This window comes from Fulmarus glacialis, unplaced genomic scaffold (genome assembly GCF_000690835.1).
Source record: "Fulmarus glacialis isolate BGI_N327 unplaced genomic scaffold, ASM69083v1 scaffold20824, whole genome shotgun sequence".
NCBI classification, from domain to species: domain Eukaryota; kingdom Metazoa; phylum Chordata; class Aves; order Procellariiformes; family Procellariidae; genus Fulmarus; species Fulmarus glacialis.
Window position 1 is genome coordinate 65,471 of NW_009211640.1, and position 6,436 is coordinate 71,906.

General features: G+C 45.7%; 1 pseudogene across 1 annotated transcript in view; it reads left to right on the plus strand.

Annotated features, from left to right (window-relative positions):
- Window positions 1-6,298, plus strand: part of LOC104076682 — an 11,543-nt pseudogene extending 5,245 nt beyond the window's left edge. The window contains exon 2 of the transcript XR_683517.1: window positions 5,742-6,298. The product of XR_683517.1 is annotated as a histone-lysine N-methyltransferase EHMT1 pseudogene (transcript). The remainder of the gene's footprint in view (window positions 1-5,741) is intronic.
- Window positions 6,299-6,436: the final 138 nt, after the last annotated feature.

Consider the following 6,436-nt stretch of genomic DNA (forward strand, 5'->3'; position numbering starts at 1 on the left):
TTTTTTTTTTTCCCCTTAGACCTAGTGATGATTGCATTTTGGCCTGGAGTATAAGGGCTCATAATGCTTGCATATTTTTCTTATTTTATCTCACTGAGCAGTGAGATTTGAATTTAAAAAATATATTTAAGACTTTATTTTTTTTAGAGCATTCTGATCATCTGGCTGCCTGCATATGGAAAGTTTCTGGTGGCCACTCATCCCCTTCGGTCTCCGCAGAGGCGATTCGGTTCCCTCTGGCTGTGGCCGGGACGGCTGGTGGGGACCGTAGTGCATCTGTTAGACAGGCTCTGCCCGCGGGCAGGTTTTGGCAGGCTGAAGCGAGCTCCGGGGCAGGACCGGAGCCAAGTCTGGCTCTGCTGGAAGGGCTGGAAACCCAACAGGCAAAGGCAGCGGAGAGGAACCAGCATTGCAGGAGTCTGGGCTGGGAGAGCAGAGGTGGGTTTCGTTTTGCCTAATTTAGGTTTTTTTTTTTTTTTTAAGTTATCATTCTAATTCTGAACTCATTCCTGCGTACACGCGGTAGGAATGTCCAGGCGGTGATTAGTTTATCCAAAGATGGATGTCTGAAGTCAGACTGTGTTTTTTGAGCTGTCGTCTTCTTTCTGTCGGTTGCAGTGGTGGCTTAGGGGCACCCTGGCGTTTGAGATGTCTTTTAGACAGCTAAAATGAGATGAGGTGTCCTCATCCTGTCTGACTTAGCTTCTCCCCTGCTTTCCTAAGATTCTGTTCTCTTCATGGGAATTTTAATTCAATTTTGAATGACGGTGTTTGATATTGAAAAGAAAGCTTAAGACTGAAACTTCTGCAGAAGGTCTGCTCGAGCCTGGGGAAAGGTGGGAGGGGTGTGAATTCTTCCTTGCTCTCAATGAGTTGTTAATTCAGAGAAGTGATTTAAATATATTACTGATTATTCTTTGCCATGTGGAGTCGCAGGGATAATGTATTTACGTAATTTTCTGAGTCTTAAATTCCTTGTGTTACTAAAACGTAGCCAGCCCCTAGAAGATACACCTTTACTGAAGTTTGTTTCAACTTGGTATCAACTTCAGATACCTACCTGGGAGAACGGGCACCATAACAGAAAATAAATCTCTTGGGCAAGTTACCTGTCCTACACGTTGCTGGATTTTAAATTAATGCTTGGATCGGGATGCAGGCAGCGTTGTGGTCAATGTGACAAGCTTTTACTGCTGCATATGGCGTAGGGGATGCATAAGGGAGCTCTGAAAGTACTAGGATGCTAGTACTAGGAGGTTACACTTCCGTGGGCATAGGCTATATCTTTCTACCTTTCATTTTTTTTAATTAAAGAAAGAATGGTTGTAGATTAAGAAACAATGAGGGACTTGGAGAAAAAAATGAGTATGGAGGAAACATAGTTTTGCTCTATTTAGAAGGGATGAATACTGTCAAGTTGTAAAGTTTTAGAGAAATACCGATTTTATGTTTTTATTCACTTGCAGCACAAGAGCGGAAAAGCTGTTGAACAGCATTTTCAAGAAGAGAACTCATTGCCACGAGGTGTATTTGAAATCAAGATTTTAGCAGGTTTGCAGTGAAACTTCTTTTTTTTTTTTGATAATGAAAAAGGGGAGATTAAAAGGTCATGTCAGGATCAAGTGTTTCTTTAGCTGTCTGGTGCTGTTGAGAGCTTCTGTAGGCTGTTTTTTTCAGTATTTCTCCATTGTGAGGTTCCTGCTGTCTCTAGTTTGTGTTCCCATCCCCATCTATAGGCTATATTTCAGCAGAAGTGGAAATATATATTGAATAATGTCTATCCAGCAATACTTGTAAATATGCAGTACTATAAGTGTGTACCTAAGACTTGCTGAATGTGGTCAGACTTGCAGACATGTCCTGTTACACGAGGATGGAGCACCAAGGCAGAGCATCATGGCAAGTGGAGCGGTAGCCTAGCCTGGGATGGCAACTCCTATTTTCCTATTACCAGACCAGGTATTTTGGTTGTAAAAACCAGACTAGCTTACTTGGGTTACCACATCTTATTAAACAACGTAGCTCCTGACATAAACTAGTTCTTTGTGGGGGTCTCTTTAATTCGATGTTCAGGTAGGACCCTGGGATGACGAGCTCCTGCAGTCAGTGGGTTGGCTGTGGTGCTTCTTGCAGGAGCCCTGTGCTGTATAGGAACTCAGTTTGTAGAAAACAATGCTATTCCAAAGTATTTATGAGTTTGTTTTAGTGCTGCCAGAAAAGGGAGCAGGAGGATGGAGATGATCTTTTCCCAAAGAAGCCTGTCCCAGCAGCTCAGGACAGCCTTGCCTGCGGTGTCTCAGACCTGTCGGAGGCTGGAGAGGGATGTGGTCTCTCTTCCCATTCAGTCCTTGGCCTGTGCTGACTCTTGCCAGCCAGCGAGCCGTGTGATGCCAGTTGCCATAACAGCTTTTGTCCTGTGGATGCGTGTCCGTTAGGCACCGAATTGTGATGCTCCGCAATGCGTTTTGCTCAGCCCGCTGAGCGGTGGCAGCACTGATGGTCGGGGCTGGAGCTGGAAGCTGTAGGACTTTGCCTTGCCCTGCAACATGTGCAGTCATTTACGGCAGGGCAGAGTGGGTGCGTAATCCTGTTAAATCAAAAGCATATCCCTGACGACTGCTGTCAAGTTCTCCAGTTCTGTGCAACTTTGGGGACTATGAAATCTCATATCTTTGTTTTGTCAAATCTCTAGTCATACAGATTTGGAAGTCTGGTGCCTGTTTATAGGGGATTGATGGCACTTCCACAGTCAATCAGATTGCATTTTGCACTCTTAATAAGAATGTGTGTGTGGGAAAACTGTATGTGGGATTTTAATTTTAGCCTCATGGATTTTTCATAAAGTCTGTGACGCTTTCTGGAGTAATGCAGTTATTCTTTCCCCTAGGGCAGTGCTCTAATTTACCTTGTTTTGGTTGCCTTCATGGCAGGTAGAGCAATTCTTGCCCTCTGCTTACTCAGTTTATCTAATAGCCAGCCACTGAAGTTATTTGGCTGCTCTGGTGGGAGTGCACAGTATTTAAATCAACAAATATTGAAGGCTTCATTCGGCCAGGTGCCTAGTGCTGAGCACTAGAAACCTCCATCTGTGGTTAGGGAGCTCATTTTTTGTTTTCTTCTGGCACTGACTTTGCTGAAATAATTGTTTTAACGGCCACAGCACGGTCTTTTAAAGACACCAAATGCAGAAAAAGAAATAAGAATTGAAAGAATAAGGGCATAGCTGTTGGCTCTGCCCAAGACTTTACAAATAGTTAAATAACAGTGAAAAAACCAGCACTTTGTATTTTCCCAGTCGGAGTTGTTGCTATCCAAAACAAACCCTTGTGCGTCTTATCAGAGCTTTCAGCACACAGAAGGTGGTCTGGGTGGCGTGAGGGGGCAGCAGATGGAGGTGATGACTTTGAGTCGTGCTTGGAGAGCCACTCAGTTACTGCCTGCCGGAGGTGGGGTTTCTGCCTCTGCCCTCCTGCATGTGCTCCAGCGAGCACTGGTAAGCTCTTCTTGGAGGTTTTGGAGCTCATTTTGGAGGCTCTGAGCTGGCAGAGCCCATGTAGGAGGCAATTGCAGGCTGAGCTGCCTGGGTTTGGGGGGAATGGACCGCTTAGTGCAAGTCAGCAAAAATGGCCAGAGTTGAACCCCAGGGAAGAGTTACCACTCGTCATCAGGTTTTGAAGACACTTTCCAGTAAGATGCTTAGTGCCCAACATCTGTGGCTTTCAGTTGGAAACATGGGGCAGGACTAGGACTGTCCCCCTTGTAAATTATGGGTAGGACTAGGCTGGAGCAAGTCGAGCACTGCAGCAGGTCTTCGAGACCCACCTGGGCAGAGCCTCGACCAACCTGGTTTGAATGCTTCAAGCTGTAGGCTGGATTGGATGGTCTAAGTGTATTGACCAGTTCTAAGAGGGCTTTCAGTTTGGTGCAGGAAATGTTTGTCTTTAAATCCCAGATGAGTGGCAAAAACCGGCAATTTTTGGGAGTAATATGGTTGTTGCAGGTACTAGAATGCATTGGTTTTAGAGACTAGATCTGCAAATGCTGTTTGTGCAGAAATCGGTATCAAACAGACCTCTTAGGTCAACCCAATGGTAAGGAGATGAACTGAATGAATGCATTAAAAAGGGGTTGGAAAGAAGGAGGTGGGTAGGCCCTCAAATAGTTGGGGGGAGATTTTTTCCCAATTGCCACAAAGTGGAAAGGGAATTTGGTGCTTTCTGGGAAGAGCTGTTCGGTGTGCTGTGCAGCGCTGCTCCTCCAGACTCACCCAGCCCTGCTGGTGTTGGCACTGAGCTGTGAGTGCTTGGGGGCACGCAGCAAAGCCCTGCAGAGCTCGGCTTTGAACCATTAGCCCAGGTGTGTTGGACTTGACAGCTTGGGATGCAGGATCTTGGTTCCTCTTCATGCTTTAGCCTTGCATCAGGTTTTTGCCAGGTCAGCAGAGACATTCAGAATATTGTTTTCCTTGAGTGTTTGGGCTTCAAGAGCAGTGTGAAGTGAGATGCTCATAGCCAGCATGCTGGTCTGGCTTGCAGAGTTGTCCTCTGGTTTGACTCTGGGCCCTTCTGAATACTGTAGGCAAAAATTGCTTTGATTCGAGCTGGTTGTAAATCAGTCCTACCTGCTTTGACAGACCACTTGGACGAAGCTTTCGCTGGTACTTTTTGTGATGCTTTTCATAACTGTCTGGCCTCTGGAAGGAAAACAATACAAGGAATCGCTAACAGCAGGTTGATTTAATCGTTTTACTGAATGTGCCAGTGAATTGTTATCACTCCTATTGCCTGGGGAGCTGCTAGTTTGTCATGTTGGAAACCTTTCTGCAAGTACATGGCGTTCATACTTGGATTTTTTCAGCTCAGGTCTGAAATCTCTGATGGGACAAATTCATTGATGGGGGGGAGCATGGAAATGTTTAGAAGGGGGGAAAAAAAACCTTTTTACATGCATACGTGTTTTTACATGCATACGTGAGCTTTTAGTCGGTCTGCAAAAATCTCACCGCATTTGAGTCATGTAATTATTTTAGTCTACAGTTGCATTTAACATGCTTCAGTCTTGTGTCTACTCTGGCTATTGCCTCTGAAGTGACACGATGAATCCTGCTCCTGTGCTGCTTCATCCCGGTGAAAGAGCTGGTCTGCACTGGACAACACTTCCAGGAGAGCTGTGATTGCCAGGGAGTTACTCCTTGCAGCATTTTATTTAGCGGCAGAGCCCTGATGTAGACATTTAGCTGCTGAGCTGTGTCTGTGCCACAAAAACTTACCTGTACAGCCCCACCAACAAGCTTTTCTTGTGTTAATCTGGCATTGTAAAGGGCTTTGCCAGAGATCTGAATGTAAGATTGGGTGGTGTTTTGTTTGACATGTGAGGTGTTGACATATGGTCCAATAAATGTAGTTATTGGAAAAGCTAAAGATAATATTTACCTTGAAAAATCCATAGTTGGGAATAAATGGCCACATCTGCAGCTGAGGCAAGTGAGAATGAGTGCACTGCTTTCAACTGAGCCACCCACTCCAATTTTCACCATCTGAGGATCCAGGCAAGCCGGTCAGGTAGGTGGGTAAGCAACCTAAACGGATGTGTATGTATGTATATAGCAAGCAGTTTTCTGGGGGAGAGGTTTGCTCTTCATTAGCCACTGTAAGTAGCTGTACCTTCTCTTTGGAGTTTTGATACCGCTTGTGACCCTTTTCTTTCTCCTCTCTTCCTCCTTATGCTCCCTCTTTCTCCAGGGTTTAATGCCATGGCTGCAGATGAAAGTACTACAGAAAAGCAAGCGGGGGAACCAAGAATGGCAGTAGATGGTGAAACCAACGGTTCCTGTGAGCACAGCGAAGCTGGTAGCCACCCAAACCCAGCTAAAAACACTCAGGACAATACGAAAGTGAGCCAGCAGGACTCTAGTACTAAATTAAATAGGATAGCGGAAAATGGCATTTCTGAACGAGATGGCGAGACTGGGAAGCAAAACCATATGAAAGCTAATGACTTCACACAGACTTCTGTAACAGGGAGCAATGGATATATTCTAACCAAGCAGATGGCACAGGAGCAACCTCTAAGGACTACCAGCACCTTTGCTTCTCTCACCGGCCATGCTGCAAAAACCCTTCCAGGAGGAGCAAGCAAAGGGAGAACTGTGGGCTCCTTTTCTCAGATGCAAGCCACAATGCCAACCAAGCTCGGGGAGGGCAGTAAGGACATGGATGCTAAAAAAGCCACCGCTGCTAACACTGAAGTCAAGGTCCACAGAGCACGGAAGACAATGCCTAAACCCACCCCTAGCCTGGTAACGTATACGCCCAGCAGTCAGTGCTGCTACTGCTGTGATAGCTCTTGGCTTTCTTTGAGTGCGTGAGAGGGATACCTTGCTGCGCAGGAACACGCGTGATTCGGAGGTGTCCCACTGAGTGGATTGATTTTTTTT